At 37.5% G+C, this 21,310-nt stretch overlaps 1 non-coding gene and 1 pseudogene across 1 annotated transcript; both read left to right on the top strand.

Annotated features, from left to right (window-relative positions):
- LOC148580340 (uncharacterized) overlaps positions 1-21,310 on the top strand; it is a 55,640-nt pseudogene that overhangs the window by 9,354 nt on the left and 24,976 nt on the right.
- LOC148580342 (small nucleolar RNA R71) lies at positions 20,144-20,250 on the top strand. The gene has a single exon (XR_015896652.1). It is a non-coding gene; the product is annotated as a small nucleolar RNA R71 (small nucleolar RNA).

The following is a 21,310-nucleotide window of genomic DNA, read 5'->3' as shown; positions in this document are numbered from 1 at the left end:
CGCGTACGCGCCAATGGCCCCACGTGATTTTTTAAGGAGAAAACGTGACCAGCGATTTCAGGCAGTGGCAGGCCCTGTTTTGGGGCAGAATTCTGGCGAGAAGAGCATAGGAAGACCAAGGATTAGAGAGATTGGGACAATTAGACATTTTTAGATATTTTAGGGAGTTAGTTACATTTTCTTTTAGAGAGAGAAACTCCACTTCTCTCTAGGATTTTACTATCTCCATTGCAATTCTCCTTTGATTCCTTGGTGAGATCTATTGCTAATTCACTTTTACTTTGATACAAGTTGTAGATCTACTCTTCTTCTACTCTCAATTAGTTCTCTTTTGATTCATTCACTTGGATCTAGATTTGTGACCTTGTTACTTTGAATTTTGATTAATGAATTGAGGAATTTTATTAAATTGCTTGATTATTGATGATTGCTTGAATTAGATAGCTTTAATTCAATTCTTTTCTCTCAATTTCATCATGTCTTCTATGATTGCCTACCAATTATTTGTGAAAATAACAACCCTAGCTATGGAGTAGATTTCTCTTGCTTGGCTTAGGGGTTAAGTTATTGGAGACACTTGAGTAGTGAATATCAATTGTTGATTAGGAATTGAGAATTGCTAATTGACTTGGAATGCACTAAAGCTAGACTTCCCTAGGGTTAGACTAGGACTTGTGACTCAAGTTAGTTACTCTCACTTGACTTTCTTCCATTATTAGGGGGTTGACTAAGTGAAGCAATAATCAATTGTTATCACAATTGAAGGAAACTTCAATGATGGAACTTCTGATACTCACCCTTAGCCAAGGCCTTTATCTTAATCAATTATTGTTTACCTTTGATTAGCTTAGATTCTTGCACCAACTCTCAAAACCACAAAGGACTTCCTAATCAATAATGCGCATTCTAAGGCAATTCCTAGGGAGGACGACCCGGGACTCTCGGTCATAGATTTTAGAATTGTTTGATGCAATATTTGCATGTCGGTTAGACTATACTCACGATTAGATTCATTGCTAATTTCTATACCGGCATAAGAATTTTGTTCATCACAATCCTAATCACAATCAAGAATGGACATCAATGACTCAAGGTCACCTAAATATCCAATTCCAAGCCAAGAGTGTGAAAAACTATGCAAAAACTATAATAGGCATTTTATCAAACACTTAGTATGCACAAAAGAAAAAATATCATGAATTACAATAATGATAAAATCTATAACTACCAATTTCAAGGAAATAATAATAATCACTCAAAAAAACATAAAAAGAATATAAAACTTCAAAATTGTATTAATCAAATCAAAATTGGCAGGTGTCCATAAGCATGGAAATGGAAAGATAAAGAGAAATTAACAAGTAAATTAAGAGAATTCAGTGCTAGAATAAGAAAATATATAGAAAACTAAACTAAAACAAGATCAAAACCTAAATCTATCAAGAAAAGTAAACCTAAAATCCTAAATTCTAGAGAGAGGATCCTAGAAGTCTAACCTAAAAAACATGCTAAAACTACTAAAAATTGATGTTTTGTGGGTGTGGTACGTTGCCCCTTTCGCATAGTGATGAATCCACATTTTATGGTGTTTATTTGCTCTTTTTGGGTGGATTTCATCAACTTTTCTTGCATTTATCCATTGAAATAGCATAGTTTCATAATTTCTCCCTAAATTGTGCTTGAAAGTGAAAACATGCTTTTTAAGCTTTATAATTGCTAAATTTTGTTCACTTTAATTGCATTTGATGCCTTGATGTGTTTGTTGAGAAATTTCAGGCTTACAAGGCAAGTATGGATTGAAGAAGTGGAAGGAAAGCATGCAAAATGGGAGAATTCAAGAAATGAAGGATTTGTAAAGCTGCCAGCCCTGACCTCTCGGTACTAAAGTAATCATAACTTGAGCTACAGAGGTTCAAATGAGGCGGTTCCGGTGGCATTGGAAAGCTAACGTCCAGGGCTTCAAAATTGTATACAATTTGCTATGGTTGACATAAGTCTAAATGTGCATACACATACAATTTGTGCGTACACACAAGTCAGAAAATAGCAAGTGTGCAGACGCACACATCTGTGCGTTCGCACATGTCCTAGCACGTGAGCTCATTAATTGCAAACCGCTGAACATATTTGAACTCATTTCTGAAGCTATTTCAAGCCAAATTGAAGAGGGATGAAGGGCGGAGCACTTAGGTTTAGGTTTTTACATGTTTTTATTAGTTTTCTAGAGAGAGAAGCTCTCCCTTCTCTCTAGAACTAGGGTTTCTTAGTTTAATTTCCTTATAATTGCTACTTTTAATTCTTGTTTTAATCTAGTTTTTTCTACCTTTCTTTGTTCTATTGTCTGAATTTCCTTGTTTATCTTGTTAATTTCTCATTTTAGTTGTCTTTTATATTTATGCACACTCTTGTCACTTTAATTTACATTCAATGCAATTTTATGTTTCATGTCATTTATTGCTTTATTGAGTTGCTATCTTTATTTTCCTTGCTTAGTAGTTGTAGCATTTATTATTTCTTGTCATTTACCATGCTTTCTTTACATACCCACCAAGTGTTTGACAAAATGCTTGGTTGGGTTTTTGCTTAGTTTTTCACACTCTTGGTTGGGAACTTGGATAATTGGGTGAACTTGAGTGGTGGATGTCCATTCCACATTGTGTAAGGGTTGTTAATTAATTTGGTTTTCCTTGACTCTAAGTGACCCACTAGTGTTGACTTAGGACTTAGGAATTGAGATTAATTATGCCTAGTTGACTTATCCTCGATGTAGGGTTGACTAATTGGGATTAATTCACACACAATTACCATGTTTGTGGTCCACAACTAGGATAAAAATCCTTAACTCCCAATCTTTGCTAAGAGTTCCTACTTTTTGCCACTTGAATTACATTTTTGATTTACTTGCTTTGAGTTTTAATTTCTTACATGTCTATTTACCTTCTTGCACTTTAATTTCTTGCCATTTTAATTCCTTTCTCTTTCTTGCATCCAACCCCCATGCTCTTTCTCATAGCCAATAATATGACACCTAATTGCAATTTCTAAGGAGAACGACCTGGGAATTAAAACTCCCGGTTATTTTGTGTTTTGAATTGTGACATCCTTTGGATTAACATTTGATTGATGACCAATGGTTGGGTTTGGACTATACTTTCAACGGACAAATCTCATTTTCAGTGTGAAAATCCCAACCTATGCTATTGGTTCGGACAGGGGGAAGACGGCGAGGATGCGGATCGCTGCTCACGCTAGGACCTCCGCGTCGCCAGCGTCATAGCTCACCACCACCCTTTCCTCTTCCACTCGCGAGCTCCACAATCACCCGTTGCTCCAATTCCTCTTCACTTCCTGGGATGGCCAGAACAGGGTGCAGCACCTGTGTCTTCCAACTCTCCGTCTTCCCCTATTTCATTGCTGCGTCCACTCTCCACCGCTGCCATTGAAGCAGTGCCACCACCAAGCCGCCATTTTTGCCCCGGCCAATTCAACACCACTATCCCTTTCCCTTTTACTCTGTTCATTCTTTGCTTTCCAGGTCTCTGCCTTTCCCCTATTTTATTTCATTTAGTTATTACAGCTAGTTAGTCAATTTTTGTTAATCTAGTTTAGTGAGTTTATGCATGCTTAGTTGATTAGGTGGTTAGAGAATCTGGCGTGGATAATGGATTTAGGTTGGTTTTGATTAATAATGTTGTTTGGAATGTTGTTATTTCATCCCTATTTCTTGTTGCTGTGTTTTTGTTCATGGCTATTTGGAGTGAACTAGATGCTAAATATTACTAATGGTTGCTTGTGCCGTGATAATTTGTGCTCAATGTTTGAGTTAAAATTGTTATTGCTGCTGTGTTTATGCTTTAGTTTACACTTAATCACTTGACCCAACATGCTTATTTGTTTAAATTCATGTTGAATGCTTGTGATTGGTTGTTGAATCGAACAAAAAGAATGCTGCTGGATTATTCTTTGTTGATCTGTTGTGGTGCTGAATTTAGGCCATTACTTTTGTTCAATATCCAAAGAAAGAATGATGCTCGATGCTTTTGGTTTGGTTTAAATTATTATTGATGTTATGTTGCTGTTTTATTTATTTGCCCTGTGCTTATTTGACTTGTTTGATGCTGCTGCATACTTGTGATTGCTGCTATACTCTTGCTGAGAGCTGTTCTTTGGAAGCCACAAGTTTTGGATTGCTTGTGCAGTCATGAACTTTGAGGAATTTTTGCAATTGCATTATTACTGCTGCCGCAATTTTTGTTTTAATTTGAACTTAATCATTTGATTCAGTTAGGTGCATTTGTTTGGATTCATGCTGCTTGCTTATGGAGTAATTTTTGAATTCAAAGAAAGGATTACTGATTGAATCAATTACTGTTGTTCCTCACTGCTGTTTGGTGCTGTATGCTGGGTGATTGAGTGCTTCTTGGCTGTTTGTTTGGATTCATTGCTTATTTGTTTTGGATGAATTGCTCATGGCTGTTTTACTACTGTATGTTGGTTCATTTACTTACTTCCTATGGTTACATATATGGTTTTTGTGTTTCTAATTGTTAATGAATTCATAGGAAGTTGATGAGCGGATAAATTATACGCTTTTTAACATTATTTTTAGTATGCTTTTAGTATATTTTAGTTAGTTTTTATTATGTTTTTATTCAAAAATTACATTTCTGGACTTTACTATGAGTTTGTGTGTTTTTCTGTGATTTCAGGTATTTTCTGGCTGAAATTGAGGGACCTGAGCAAAAATCTGATTCAGAGGCTGAAAAAGGACTGCAGATGTTGTTGGATTCTGACGTCCCTGCACTCGAAGTGGATTTTCTGGAGCTACAGAAGCCCAATTGGCGCACTTTCAACTGCGTTGGAAAGTATACATTCTGGGCTTTCCAGCAATATATAATAGTTTATACTTTGCCCGAGATTTGATGGCCCAAACCGGCATTCCAAGTCAGCATAAAAATTCTGGCGTCAAAACGCCAGAACTGGCATTAAAGCTGGAGTTAAACGCCCAAATTGGAACAAAAGCTGGCGTTTAACTCCAAGAAAAGTCTCTACATATGAAAGCTTCAATGCTCAGCCCAAGCACACACCATGTGGGCCCCGGAAGTGGATTTCTACACTAACTATTCTAGCTTACTCATTTTCTGTAACCCTAGGTCATTAGTTCATTATAAAAACTACTTTTAGTGATTCATCTTGCACCTCATGACACTTTACACGTTTCATATTGTATTCTTTACGGCATGAGTCTCTAAACCCCATGGTTGGGGGTGAGGAGCTCTGCTATGTGTTGATGGATTAATGCAATTATTTTTGTTTTCTATTCAATCACGCTTGTTTCTATTCTAAGATATTCATTCGTACTTCAACTTGATGAATGTGATGATCCGTGACACTCATTACCATTCTCAACCTATGAACGCGTGCCTGACAATCACCTCCATTCTACCTTAGATTGAGTGCATATCTCTTAGCCTCCTGGTTCAGATCAGAGTCTTCGTGGTATAAGCTAAAATCAATTGGCAGCATTCTTGAGATCCAGAACGTCTAAACCTTGTCTGTGGTATTCTGAGTAGGATCTGAGATAGGATGACTGTGACGAGCTTCAAACTCGCAAGTAGTGGGCATAGTGACAGACGCAAAAGGATCAATGGATCCTATTCCAGCATGAGTGAGAACCGACAGATGATTAGCCGTGCGGTGACAGCGCATTTGGACCATTTTCACTGAGAGGACGGATGGTAGCCTTTGACAATGGTGATCCACCAACATACAGCTTGCCATAGAAGGAGCCTTGCATGCATGAAGAAGAAGACAGTAGGAAAGCAGAAATTTAAAAGACAGAGCATCTCCAAAACCTCAACCTGTTCTCCATTACTGCATAACAAGTATTTATTTCATGTTCTTTTACTTTTTACAATTAAATCTCAGAATTATTGATATCCTGACTAAGAGTTACAAGATAACCATAGCTTGCTTCAAGCCGACAATATCCGTGGGATCGACCCTTACTCACGTAAGGTATTACTTGGACGACCCAGTGCACTTGCTGGTTAGTTGTGCGGAATTGCAAAAGTGTGATTGTGATTTCGTGCACCAAGTTTTTGGCGCCGTTGCCGGGAATTGTTCGAGTTTGGACAACTGACGGTGTATCTTGTTGCTTAGATTAGGAATAATTTATTTGAGTTTAGTTTTATATTTTAAGTTTGGTGTCAATTGCATGCTTTTATTTTCTTTTAATTTTTCGAATTTGCATGTTCTTAGTTCTTTCTTGATCTTTAAAAATTCTAAGTTTGGTGTCTTCTTTGTGTTTTCCTTTAAATTTTTGAAAATTTGTGTTTGATTTTCTAAAAATTTTAAGTTTGGTGTCCCTTGTGCTTTTATTTACTTAAAAATTTTTCAAAAATTTGTTCTTGGGGTTCGTCTTGATCTTCAAAGTGTTCTTGGTGTTCATCTTGACATTCAAAGTTTTCTCGTTTGTTCTCTTTGTTTTGATCTAAAATTTCTAAGTTTAGTGTCATTTTGTTGTTTTTCTCTTTCCTCATTAAAATTCAAAAATTAAAAAAATATCTTTTCCTTATTTTACTCATAAATTTCAAAATTTTGCATTAAATTAGTCAAAGATTTTCAAAATCATATCTTTTTTTTAGTCAAGTCAAAATTCTAATTTCAAAAATTGATATTTTCAAATCTTTTTCAAAAATCAAATCTTTTTAATTTCTTCAATCATATCTTTTCAATCATATTTTTTTATAAATTGCAATCATATCTTCTCAATCATATCTTTTTCAAAATAATTTTCAATCATATCTTTGTGATTGCTAATTCCAAAATATTTTTAATTAATTAATTAATTTACTTTTCAATTTGCTTTTATTTCATTATTTTCGAAACTTTTATCTTATCTTCCATTTATTTTGTTTTATTTTATTCGGTTACTTTTAATTAAATAAAAAAATTTAAAAATATAATTTATTTGCAATTCATATCAATTCCCTTTTCTCCATCATGGACATAAGTGGAAATGAACAGTCCAGAAGAACTCTGGGGTCATATGCTAACCCCATTACAGCTGCATATGGGAGTAGCATCTGTATACCTCCCATCAAAGCAAGCAGTTTTGAGCTAAATCCTCAGCTCATTATCTTGGTGCAGCAAAATTGTCAGTATTCTGGTCTTCCACAAGAAGAACCTACTGAGTTTCTGGTACAGTTCTTACAAATTGCTGATACAGTACGTGATAAAGAAGTGGATCAGGATGTCTATAGATTATTACTGTTTCCATTTGCTGTAAAAGATCAAGCTAAGAGGTGGTTAAACAACCAACCCACAGCAAACATAAAAATATAGAGACAGTTATCAGAAAAGTTCCTGAATCAATTTTACCCTCCAAAAAGGATGACACAGTTGAGGCTGGACATCCAAGGCTTTAAACAAGAGGATCATGAATCTCTTTATAATGCCTGGGAAAGGTACAGAGGGATGCTAAGAAAATGTCCCTCTTAAATGTTTTCAGAGTGGGTACAGTTAGACATCTTCTACTATGGGCTTACAGAAAGAGCTCAAATGTCTCTAGACCATTCAGCTGGTGGATCTATACACATGAGAAAGACGATTGAAGAAGCTTAAGAACTCATAGATACGGTTGCTAGAAATCAACATCTGTACTCAAGCAGTGAGTCCTCTACAAAAGAAGAGGCTTGGGCAGTAACTACTGATCCTAATCCTCAAGAACAGATTGTTGAACTTAATCAGCAATTACTCCTTATGACAAAACAATTAGCAGAATTTAAAGAGATGCTCCAAGACACTAAAAATGCTAACATGAATATGGAAGCACAATTGAATCAGACAAGACAGCAGCTATCTAAACAGATAACAGAAGAATGCCAAGCTGTCCAACTAAGGAGTAGGAAGACATTGAATAATTCAGCTCAAAGTAGCAAAAAGCCAAAAAAGGAACAATCGACAGAGGATGACCAAACCACTGCCCAAAATCCCTCTGAGGATAGCAAGAGCCCAGAGAGGAATAATTCTGGCGTTCAAACGCCAGAAAAGGGAGAAAAGTTGGCGTTGAATGCCCATTCCTTGCCCAGTTCTGGCGTTCAAACGCCAGAAAAGGGTGGGAAGCTGGCGTTAAATGCCCATCCAGCACCCAATCCTGGCGTTCAAACGCCAATGAGGGAACAAACACCTGCAAGTACTGATAGTAACCCCTCTAAGAAGGCTTCTCCAACCACCTCTGTAGGGAATAAACCTACAGCAACTAAGGTTGAAGAATATAAAGTCAAGATGCCTTATCCTCAGAAACTCTGCCAAGCGGAGCAGGATAAACAATTTGCCCGCTTTGCAGACTATCTCAGGACCCTTGAGATAAAGATCCTGTTTGCAGAGGCACTTGAGCAAAAGAGATCTTAAGTCATAAAAAGGATTGGAGAGAAACTGAAAAAGTTTTTCTCACTAAAGAATGCAGTGCAGTCATTCTGAAAAGCTTACTAGAGAAGCTTAAAGATCTAGGAAGCTTTATGATACCGTACACATTAGAGGGTACTTGTACCAAGACAGCTCTATGTGACCTTTGGACAAGTATCAATCTAATCCATGCATCCACTATCAGAAAGCTTGGCTTGACTGAAGAGGTCAAACCAACCCGGATATGTCTTCAACTTGCTGATGGCTCCATTAAATACCCATCAGGCATAATTGAGGACATGATTGTCAAGGTTGGGCCATTTGCCTTTTCCACTGACTTTGTAGTGCTGGAAATGGAGGAGAACAAGAGTGCAACTCTCATTCTAGGAAGACCCTTCCTAGCAACTGAACGAACTCTCATTGATGTCCAAAAAGGGGAAATGACCCTGAGAGTCAATGAGGATGTGTTCAAGTTAAATGTTGTCAAAGCTATGCAGCATCCAGACACATCAAATGACTGCATGAGCGTTGATATTATTGACTCCTTGGTGGAAGAGATCAATATGACTGAGAGTCTCGAATCAGAGCTAGAGGACATCTTTAAAGATGTTCAGCCTGATTTGGAGGAACCAGAGGAAATAAAAGAACCTCTGAAAATTCTTCAGCAAGAGGATAAGCCTCATAAACCCGAGCTCAAACCACTACCACCATCCCTGAAATATGCATTTCTGGGAGAAGGTGACACTTTTCTGGTGATCATAAGCTCTTCTTTAAATCCACAAGAAGAGAAAGCACTAATTCAGGTGTTGAAGACACACAAGACAGCTCTTGGGTGGTCTATAAGTGATCTTAAGGGCATTAGCCCAGCAAGATGCATGCACAAGATCCTATTGGAAGATGATGCTAAGCCAGTGGTTCAACCACAGAGGCGGCTAAATCCAGCCATGAAGGAGGTGGTGCAGAAAGAGGTCACCAAGTTACTAGAGGCTGGGATTATTTATCCTATTTCTGATAGCCCCTGGGTGAGCCCTATCCACGTTGTCCCCAAGAAGAGAGGCATGACAGTGGTTCATAATGAAAAGAATGAACTGGTTCCTACAAGAACAGTTACAGGATAAATTATACGCTTTTTGGCATTGTTTTTAGTATGTTTTTAGTATATTTTAGTTAGTTTTTATTATGTTTTTATTAGTTTTTATTCAAAAATCACATTTTTAGACTTTACTATGAGTTTGTGTGTTTTTCTATGATTTCAGGTATTTTCTGGCTGAAATTGAGGGACCTGAGCAAAAATCTGATTCAGAGGCTTAAAAAGGACTGCAGATGTTGTCAGATTCTGACCTCCCTGCACTCGAAGTGGATTTTCTGGAGTTACAAAAGCCCAATTGGCGCGCTCTCAACTGCGTTGGAAAGTAGACATCATGGGCTTTCCAGCAATATATAATAGTCTATACTTTGCCCGAGATTTGATGGCCCAAACCGGCATTCTATGTCAGCATAAAAATTCTGGCGTCAAAATGCCAGAACTGGCATAAAAGCTGGAGTTAAACGCCCAAACTGGTACAAAAGCTGACGTTTAACTCCAAAAAAAGTCTCTACATGTGAAAGCTTCAATGCTCAGCCCAAGGACATACCAAGTGGGCCCTGGAAGTGGATTTCTACACTAACTATTCTAGCTTACTCATTTTCTGTAACCCTAGGTCACTAGTTCATTATAAAAACTACTTTTAGTGATTCATCTTGTACCTCATGATACTTTACACGTTTCATATTGTATTCTTTATGGCATGAGTCTCTAAACCCCATGGTTGGGGGTGAGGAGCTCTGCTGTGTCTTGATGGATTAATGCAATTATTTCTGTTTTCTATTCAATCACGCTTGTTTCTATTCTAAGATATTCATTCGTACTTCAACTTGATAAATGTGATGATCCGTGACACTCATCACCATTCTCAACCTATGAACGCGTGCCTGACAACCACCTCTGTTCTACCTTAGATTGAGTGCATATCTCTTAGCCTCCTGGTTCAGATCAGAGTCTTCGTGGTATAAGCTAGAATCAATTGGAAGCATTCTTGAGATCCGGAACGTCTAAACCTTGTCTGTGGTATTCTGAGTATGATCTGGGATGGGATGACTGTGACGAGCTTCAAACTCGCAAGTGGTGGGCGTAGTGACAGACGCAAAAGGATCAATAGATCCTATTCCAGCATGAGTGAGAACCGACAGATGATTAGCCGTACGGTGACAGCGCATTTGGACCATTTTCACTGAGAGGACGGATGGTAGCCATTGACAATGGTGATCCACCAACATACAGCTTGCCATAGAAGGAGCCTTGCATGCATGAAGAAGAAGACAGAGCATCTCCAAAACCTCAACTTGTTCTCCATTACTGCATAACAAGTATTTATTTCATGTTCTTTTACTTTTTACAATTAAATCTCAGAATTATTGATATCCTGACTAAGAGTTACAAGATAACCATAGCTTGCTTCAAGCCGACAATCTCCGTGGGATCGATCCTTACTCACGTAAGGTATTACTTGGACGACCCAGTGCACTTGCTAGTTAGTTGTGCGGAATTGTAAAAGTGTGATTGTGATTTCGTGCACCAGAAGTCTGAATTGATTGATTGGAATTGGAAAATAGGTCAATTTACTGCTGAAATGCTGCAGGATTTTTCCTAACCTTATTTCATTAAGTGACACTATTTTATTTGGTGCAACAAGACTCTAATTGGTGAATTTCTGTGCCAATAGAATCTTATTTTCTAAATGGTCCTGGAAAACTCCTCAAGAACTTCTTTGAAGGTTTTGGTCAAGCTTCTAACTTTCTTTGCTTACTTACGATGCTAATCTACTTCTATGCATTGAATAGTTCAAGTGAATTTTCAAATTGACCATAAACTTAAAATTATTTTAAAGGAAAAGCGTCTTTTGCATGCTCTCACAAGGTTGAAGATTTCCTTTTACCTATGTGACTAAGTTGATTCCTTTTCTCTTTGCCTAAATTACCTTAAGTCACATAGAGCATAAACTTTTCAATTATTGTCTCAACCTTGTGACCTTCATGCCTCATTGAATTTGGTGTTTGAATGTTCTTAGGCTCACTTGTTTCTCTATGTTTCAAACTTTTTCAACACCAAATTGTTTTAATTTATGCCATTTACTTGTGATTGATATTTACTTGATTATGTGCTCTACACATACATGTGCATCACTTGTTTTGGCATTTTGAATTGTTGAGAAGTGAATAGAAACTTGCTTGTTTTGAAATTTTTGAAACTTTTTGAAATTAAGGAACTTGTGACTGTGCACCCAACTTTTGATTTTTCTTCCTTTTCTTTTACTAACTTTTTCCATCTTTATACATAACATTTAACTTTTGTTTTTTTTTTTTCAACTAACTTTTTCTTTTCCTTCACCTAACTTTAAATTTTCTTTTCTCTTTCAATTAACCATTTTCCTTTTTACTAACATAACTTTTAACTTTTAATTTTCTTTTTATTTTTCAACTAACATTAACTTGTAACTTTTAACTGTTTTCTTTCTCTTTGTGCATAGTAACAACACTCCTTCATTCTTTTATTATTTGATAAACAAGCAAGTTAGCTTTCCTCATGTCTTGAATTTGATTGGAAGTTGTTTGTGTTTGATTTAATTTTATTCTCATGTATACTTCCATTCGAATTTTTATTATCTGTTCACTTCATATGCTGTTTTGTAACTTAGCTCTTTCCTTTTCAGCACCACCATCACTCTTGCAGCCACTCTATCGCCTAACCCACCAGCTGAAGGTGGAGGTGACCCAGTGACGACTCCTTCCCCTCCACATGATCGTGAGCACCGAGGACGGTGCTGCATTTTAAGTGTGGGGAGGTTATCCAACTTCAACAGCCCATCATGGGTGACAAGCTTCATTTCCGAAAATTTTTAGTTTAGTTTCTTTGTACGCTTTTTAGTTGTTTTGTATATATTTTATCTTTTGAAAAGCTTTTTACTTAGTTATTGCACTTTCTTAGTTTATTGCACTTTTTAATTTTGCTTGTACATAACTTAGTATTACATAGTAGTTATGCATATTTTGACATTTTGCTCTTAATTTTGGCTTGTACATATGCTTTTTAGTTTTTAGTCTTGATTGTGATTTTGGATGATGTGATGATTGCACCTAAGTTTGGTTTCCTATATACTTTCTATTTTGGTTTGATTGAAATTAGGAATTAAACTTAGGATTTTTGACCTTTTTCATCCAATCACATTATATACATATATAGAATAAATGTTAGTCAATTTAATGAAATTTCCAAGAAACTTACTCTTTATATAGGGCATTGAAATTCAAATTGAATTGAGTTGAAATCTTTTAAAAACTTGCATGATTTATACATTGTGAAATATGGTTTTGAGTTAAAGAACATACAACTTATGAGTTTTTGAGCCTTATTGTGTGGTTACATCATTGGACCACTTATTTCATTCTTGTGTGTTGCTCTTCTTTATGATTGCAATCTTTGGTTTGTTTAATTCTATATATCCATTTTTTAATGTATATTTATGCAATTATATAATTGAGGCCATTATTTCTTCATAGCTCACTTAACCCAAATAGCCTACCATTTCATTCACCTTTGTTTGCCACTTTGAGCCTATGAATACCTCTTTTTTGTTCTTTATTTTGCCACATCATTAACCTTAAGTGAAAAACAATGAAATGTCCTTTATTTGAATCTTTGAGTAGCTTAAGTTAGTGAGAGTCTGTGATGTTTAAGTGTGGAAAAAATGTGGGAACATTAGTAGATGAATATGTGTTTTATTCTTGTTGAAAAATCTTGGAAATTTGGGGTGCATACTCATGTAAATATTATAGAAACATATGCATTGATGAGTTGGTATAAATATTATGTTCTTCAAAAAAAAGGAAAAGAAAAAGAAAAGAAAAGAAATAATAAAAAGGGGACAAAATTACCCCAATATGAAATTCAATAAAAATCAATGCATATGTGATAGAAGTAAATTTGATGCATGAGTGTGTGTATATGTAAAAGTGAGATTATGGGTAGCTAAGCTTTGTATTAAAGTTGTATAGGTTGTGTATGTGTTAGGATAGTTTAGGCTAATCAAAGATTCAAATGGAAGCTTGGTGCACGAAATTGTGATCTCTGGTAATGGCTCCAAAAACTTGGTGCTCTAATCTTAATTCATGATTTGTCACAACTTCGATACAACTAACCAGCAAGTGCACTGGGTCGTCCAAGTAATAAAACTTTACGTGAGTAAGGGTCGATCCCACGGAGATTGTCGGCTTGAAGCAAGATATGGTCATCTAGTAAATCTCAGTCAGGCGGATATCAAATGGTTATGGAGTTTTCGAATAATAATAGTAAATAAACAGAAAACAAAGATAGAAATACTTATGTAATTCATTGGTGAGAATTTCAGATAAGTGTATAGAGATGCTTTCGTTCCTCTGAACCTCTGCTTTCCTGCTGTCTTCATCCAATCCTTCCTACTCCTTTCCATGGCAAGCTTTATGTAAGGCATCACCGTTGTCAATGGCTACATCCCATCCTCTCTATGAGAAAGGTCCAATTGCTCTGTCACGGCAAGGCTAATCATCTGGAGGTTCTCGATCATAATGGAATAGGGTTCACCCTCCTTTTGCGTCTGTCACTACGCCCAGCACTCGCGAGTTTGAAGTTCGTCACAGCCATCCCTTCCCAGATCCTACTCGGAATACCACAGACAAGGTTTAGACTTTCCGGATCTCAGGAATGGCCATCCATGGGTTCTAACTTATACCACGAAGATTCTAATATCTCGGACTCGGTCCCCTGTATTAGATATCCAAGAGATATTCATTCTAGCTTGTTTGCATGTAGAACGGAAGTGTTTGTCAGGCACGCGTTCATAAGTGAGAATGATAATGAGTGTCACATAATCATCACATTCATCATGTTCTTGGGTGTGAATGGATATCTTAGAAGTAGAATAAGTAGAATTGAATAGAAAAATAGTAGTACTTTGCATTAAATCATGAGGAACAGCAGAGCTCCACACATTAATCTATGGAGTGCAGAAACTCTACCGTTGAAAATACATAAGTGATGAAGGTCCAGGCATAGCCGAATGGCCAGCCCCCAAACGTGATCAATAGATCAAAAGATAATCCAAAGATCATAAGATGTAAATACAATAGTAAAAAGTCCTATTTATACTAAACTAATTACTAGGGTTTACAGAAGTAAGTAATTGATGCATAAATCCACCTCCGGGGCCCACTTGGTGTGTGCTTGGGCTGAGCTTGAAGTTTACACGTGGAGAGGTCATTCTTGGAGTTGAACGCCAGTTTGTAACGTGTTTCTGGCGTTCAACTCTGGTTCGTGACGTGTTTCTGGCGTTTAACTCCAGACTGCAGCATAGAACTGGCGTTCAACGCCCTTTTGCGTCGTCTAAACTCGGATAAAGTATGGACTATTATATATTGCCGGAAAGCCCTGGATGTCTACTTTCCAACGCAATTGGAAGCGCGCCATTTTGAGTTTTGTAGCCCCAAAAAATCCACTTTGAGTGCCGGAAGGTCAGAATCCAACAGCATCAGCAGTCCTTCTTCAACCTCTGAATCTGATTTTTGCTCAAGTCCCTCAATTTCAGTCAGAAAATACCTGAAATCACAGAAAAACACACAAACTCATAGTAAACTCCAGAAATGTGAATTTAACATAAAAACTAATAAAAACATCCCTAAAAGTAACTAGATCCTACTAAAAACATACTAAAAACAATGCCAAAAAGCGTATAAATTATCCGCTCATCACAACACCAAACTTAAATTGTTGCTTGTCCCCAAGCAACTAAAAATCAAATAGGATAAAAAGAAGAGAATATACTATAAATTCCAAAATATAAATGAAACATAGCTCCACTCAGATGAGCGGGACTTGTAGCTTTTTGCCTCTTGAATTGTTTTGGCATCTCACTTTATCCATTGAAGTTCAGAATGATTGGCATCTATAGGAACTCAGAGTTCAGATAGTGTTATTGATTCTCCTAGTTCAGTATGTTGATTCTTGAACACAGCTACTTTATGAGTCTTGGCCGTGGCCCTAAGCACTTTGTTTTCCAGTATTACCACCGGATACATAAATGCCACAGACACATAATTAGGTGAACCTTTTCAGATTGTGACTCAGCTTTGCTAAAGTCCCCAATTAGAGGTGTCCAGGGTTCTTAAGCACACTCTTTTTTTTGCTTTGGACCTTGACTTTAACCGCTCATTCTCAAGTTTTCACTTGACACCTTCACGCCACAAGCACATGGTTAGGGACATCTTGGTTTAGCCGCTTAGGCCAGGATTTTATTCCTTTAGGCCCTCTTATCCACTGATGCTCAAAGCCTTGGATCCTTTTTATTACCCTTGCCTTTTGGTTTTAAGGGTTACTGGCTTTTTGCTCTTGCCTCTTGGTTTTAAGAGCTTTTGGCTTTTTCTGCTTGCTTTTTCTCTTTTTTTTTTGCCATTTTTTTTCATTATTTTTTTTCTGCAAGCTTTTGTATTCACTGCTTTTTCTTGGTTCAAGAATCATTTTTATGATTTTTCAGATTATCAAATAACATGTCTCCTTATCATCATTCTTTCAAGAGCCAACATATTTAACATTCTTAAACAACAACTTCAAAAGACATATGCACTGTTCAAGCATTCATTCAGAAAACAAAAAGTATTGTCACCACATCAATATAATTAAACTAAGTTCAAGGATAAATTCGAAACTCATGTACTTCTTGTTCTTTTGAATTAAAAACATTTTTCATTTAAGAGAGGTGATGGATTCATAGGACATTCATAACTTTAAGACAAAGTTACTAAATACTAATGATCATGTAATAAGATACTAACATAGATAAGCACTTAACATAGAGAAAAACGAAAAACAGAAAATTTAAGAACAAGGAATGAGTCCACCTTAGTGATGGTGGCATTTTCTTCTTGAGGAACCAATGATGTCCTTGAGCTCTTCTATGTCTCTTCCTTGTCTTTGTTGCTCCTCCCTCATAGCTCTTTGATCTTCTCTAATTTCATGGAGGATGATTGAGTGCTCTTGATGTTCCACCCTTAGTTGTCCCATGTTGGAACTCAGTTCTCTTAGGGAGGTGTTGATTTGCTCCCAAAAGTTCTGTGGAGGAAAGTGCATCCCTTGAGGCATCTCAGGGATTTCTTGGTGATGAGCTTCTTCATGCGTCTCTTGAGATCTATGAATAGGCTCTCTTGTTTGCTCCATCCTTTTCTTAGCGATGGGCTTGTCCTCATCAATGAGGATATCTCCCTCTATGTCAATCCTAGCCGAATTGCATAGATGGCAAATGAGGTGAGGAAAAGCTAACATTGCCATAGTGGAGGACTTGTCAGCCACCTTGTAGAGTTCTTGAGGTATAATCTCATGAACCTCCACCTCTTCTCCAATCATGATGCTATGGATCATGATGGCCCGGTCTATAGTAACTTCAGACCGGTTGCTAGTGGGAATGATTGAGCGTTGAATGAACTCCAACCATCCCCTAGCTACAGGCTTAAGGTCCAATCTTCTCAGTTGAACCGGTTTGCCTTTTGAGTCAATCTTCCATTGAGCTCCTTCCACACATATATCCATGAAAACTTGGTCCAACCTTTGATCAAAGTTGACTCTCCTTGTGTAGGGGCGTGCGTTCTCTTCCATCATTGGCAAGTTGAACGCCAACCTCACATTTTCCGGACTAAAATCTAAGTAATTCCCCCGAACCATGGTGAGATAATTCTTTGGGTTCGGGTTTTTACTTTGATCATGGTTCCTATTGATCCATGCATTAGCATAGAACTCTTGAACCATTAGAATTCCAACTTGTTGGATGGGGTTTGTTAGAACTTCCCAACCTCTTCTATGGATCTCATGTCGGATCTCCGGATACTCATTTTTCTTGAGTTTGAAAGGGACCTCGGGGATCACCTTCTTCTTGGCCACAACATCATAGAAGTGGTCTTGATGGGCTTTGGAGATGAATCTTTCCATCTCCCATGACTCGGAGGTGGAAGCTTTTGTCTTCCCTTTCCCTTTTCTAGAGGATTCTCCGGTCTTAGGTGCCATCAATGGTAATGGAAAAATAAAAAGCTTATGCTTTTACCACACCAAACTTAGAATATTGCTCGTCCTCGAGCAAGAGAAGAAAGAAGAGATGAAGAAGAAGAAGAAATGGAGGAGAGGGAGAGAGGTTTGTGTTTCGGCCAAGAAGAGGAAGAGAGGGTTGTGTTGTGTGAAAATGAAGAAGAATGGAGTGGTTTATATAGTGGAGGGAGAGGGGTTAGGTTCGGCCATTTAGGGTGGGTTTGGGTGGGTAAGTGATTTTGAATTTTGAAGGTAGATGGGGTTTATGAGGTAGGTTTATGGGGAAGAGTGGATGAACATTGAGAAGAGGGAAGAGTATGAGTGGGGGTAGGTGGGGATCCTGTGGGGTCCACAGATGCTAAGATGATTTTGTGGGGTCCACAGATCCTGAGGTGTCAAAAAATTGCATCCCTGCACCAATTAGGCATGTAAAATACCTTTGCATGCAATTCTGGCATTTAAACGCCGAATTGGTGCTTGTTCTGGGCATTTAGCGCCCAGATGCAGCATGTTTCTGGTGTTGAATGCCAGTTTTATGCTTGTTTCTGGCATTCAGCGCCAGCTTTCCTCAGTGTGCATTCCTGGAGTCTGAACGCCAAGATGCTGCTTGTTTTGGGCGTTCAACGCCAGATCCATGCTCTGTTCTGGCGTTGAACGCCAGCCAGATGCTCCTTACTAGGGTTTAAACGCCAGTAAGCCCTTCCTCCAAGGTGTGATTTTTCTTCTGCTATTTTTGATTCTGTTTTTTTTTTCTATTTATTTTGTGACTCCACATGATCATGAACCTAATAAAACATGAAAGAACAATAAAAATATAATAAAATTAGATAAATAAAAATTGGGTTGCCTCCCAACAAGCGCTTCTTTAATGTCAATAGCTTGACAGTGGGCTCTCATGGAGCCACACAGGTGATCAGGTCAATTTTATAGACTCCCAACACCAAAATTAGAGTTTGGATATGGGAGTTCAACACCAAACTTAGAGTTTGGCTGAGGCCTCTCAACACCAAACTTAGAGTTTGACTGTGGGGGCTTTAGTTGACTCTGTACTGAGAGAAGCTTACTGTGCCTCTTTTCCATGTTTACAGAATGATGTCCTTGAGTTTTAAACACAAGGGAGTCCTCATTCAATTGAAGGACTAGTTCACCTCTGTCAACATCAATCACAGCTCTTGCTGTGGCTAGGAAGGGTCTTCCAAGGATGATGGATTCATCCTCATCCTTCCCAGTATCTAGGATTATGAAATCAGTAGGGATGTAAAGGCCTTCAACCTTTACTAATATGTCCTCTACTTGTCCATAAGCCTATTTTCTGGAATTGTCTGCCATCTCTAATGAGATTTTAGCAGCTTGTACCTCAAAGATTCCCAGTTTCTCCATTACAGAGAGTGGCATGAGGTTTATCCCTGACCCAAGGTCACATAGAGCCTTCTCAAAGGTCATGGAGCCTATGGTACAAGGTATTAAGAACTTTCTCGGATCCTGTTTCTTCTGAGGCAATCTCAGTTGATCCAATGCATTTATTTCATTGGTGAACAGGGGAGGTTCATCTCCCCAAGTCTTATTACCAAATAATTTGGCATTCAGCTTTATGATTGCACCAAGGAACTTGGCAACTTGCTCTTCAGTAACATCCTCATTCTCTTCAGAAGAAGAATACTCATCAGAGCTCATGAAGGGCATAAGGAGGTTTAATGGAATCTCTATAGTCTCGAGATGAGCCTCAGAGTCCTTTGGTTCCTCAAAGGGAAACTCCTTGTTGATCACTAGACGTCCCAAGAGGTCTTCTTCCTTGGGATTCACGTCCTCCACTTCCTCCTTGGATTCGGCCATGATGGTTATATCAATGGCCTTGCACTCTCCTTTTGGATTTTCTTCTGTATTACTTGGGAGAGCACTAGGAGGGGTTTCAGTGATCTTCTTACTCAGCTGGCCCACTTGTGCCTCCAAATTTCTAATGGAGGACCTTGTTTTATTCATGAAACTCAGAGTGGCCTTATATAGATCAGAGACTAAGTTTGCTAAATTAGAGGTACTTTGTTCAGAGTTCTCTGTCTGTTGCTGAGTGGATGATGGAAAAGGCTTGCTATTGCTAAACCTGTTTCTTCCACCATTATTAAAGCCTTGTTGAGGCTTTTGTTGATCCTTCCATGAGAGATTTAGATGATTTCTCCATGAGGGGTTATAGGTGTTTCCATATGGTTCACCCATGTAATTCACCTCTGCTATTGCAGGGTTCTCAGGATCATAAGCTTCTTCTTTAGAAGATGCCTCTTGAGTACTGTTGGATGCAGCTTGCATTCCATTCAGACTCTGAGAAATCATATTAACTTGCTGAGTCAATATTTTATTCTGGGTCAATATGGCATTCAGAGTATCAATTTCAAGAACTCCCTTCTTCTGAGGCGTCCTATTACTCACAGGATTCCTCTCAAAAGTGTACATGAACTGGTTATTAGCAACCATGTCAATGAGTTCTTGAGCTTCTACAGGCGTTTTCTTTATGTGAATGGATCCACCTGCAGCAGAATCCAATGACATCTTAGCTAATTCAGACAGACCATCATAGAATATATCCAGGATGGTCCATTCTGAAAGCATGTCAGAAGGACACTTTTGGTCAGTTCCTTGTATCTCTCCCAAGCTTCATAGAGGGATTCACCTTCTTTTTGTCTGAAGGTTTGAACATCCACTCTAAGCTTACTCAGCTTTTGAGGAGGAAAGAACTTGGCTAAGAAAGCCTTGACCAGCTTATCCCAAGAGTTCAGGCTATCTTTAGGTTGAGAATCCAACCATATTCTAGCTCTGTCTCTCACAGCAAAAGGGAAAAGCATGAGCCTGTAGACTTCAGGATCTACTCCATTAGTCTTAACAGTATCACAGATCTGCAAAAATTTAGTTAAGAACTAAAAAGGATATTCAGATGGAAGTCCATGGAACTTGCAGTTCTGCTGCATCAGAGAAACTAATTGAGGTTTAAGCTCAAAATTGTTTGCTCCAATGGTAGGAATTGAGATGCTTCTTCCATGTAAATTGGAATTAGGTGCAGTAAAGTCACCAACCATCCTCCTTGCATTATTATTATTTTCGGGTTCCATCTCCTCTTCTTGTTCGAAAATTCCTGTAAGGTTGTCTCTGGATTGTTGTATTTTAGCTTCTCTTAGTTTTCTCTTCAGAGTCCTTTCAGGTTCAGGATCTGCTTCAACAAGAATGTTCTTGTCCTTGCTCCTGCTCATATGACAAAGAAGGAAATAACAAAGAAAATATGGAATCCTCTATGTCACAGTATAGAGATTCCTTTATGTGAGTAGAAGAAGAAAAGAATGTAATGTAAGGAAAGAGAAGGGAGGAGAATCCAAACACAAGGGTGAGGAGAGCAGAGATATGGGATGAAGAGAAGTGTTAGTAAGTAATTAAATAAATAGAAGAAGATGAGAGAGAGAGATTTTCGAAAATAATTTTTGAAAAGGAGTTAATGATTTTCGAAAATTAAGATAAATTTAAAATTAAAATTAAAATTTAAACAATTAATTAATTAAAAAGAATTTTTGAAAAAGAGGGAGGTATTTTCGAAAATTAGAGAGGGATAGTTAGTTAGGTAGTTTTGAAAAAGATAAGAAACAAACAAAAAGTTAATTAGTTAGTTGAAACAAATTTTGAAAATCAATTTTTAAAAGATAAGAAGATAAGAAGTTAGAAAAGATATTTGAAAAAGGTATGATATGATTTTGAAAAAGATAAGATAAAAATATATTTTTGAAA

The sequence above is a fragment of the Arachis ipaensis genome, chromosome B10 (genome assembly GCF_059453495.1).
Source record: "Arachis ipaensis isolate K30076 ecotype BB chromosome B10, ASM5945349v1, whole genome shotgun sequence".
Classification (NCBI taxonomy): Eukaryota; Viridiplantae; Streptophyta; class Magnoliopsida; order Fabales; family Fabaceae; genus Arachis; species Arachis ipaensis.
Note: the sequence above shows the minus strand (reverse complement) of the source record. Positions and strands in the feature narration are given on the sequence as shown.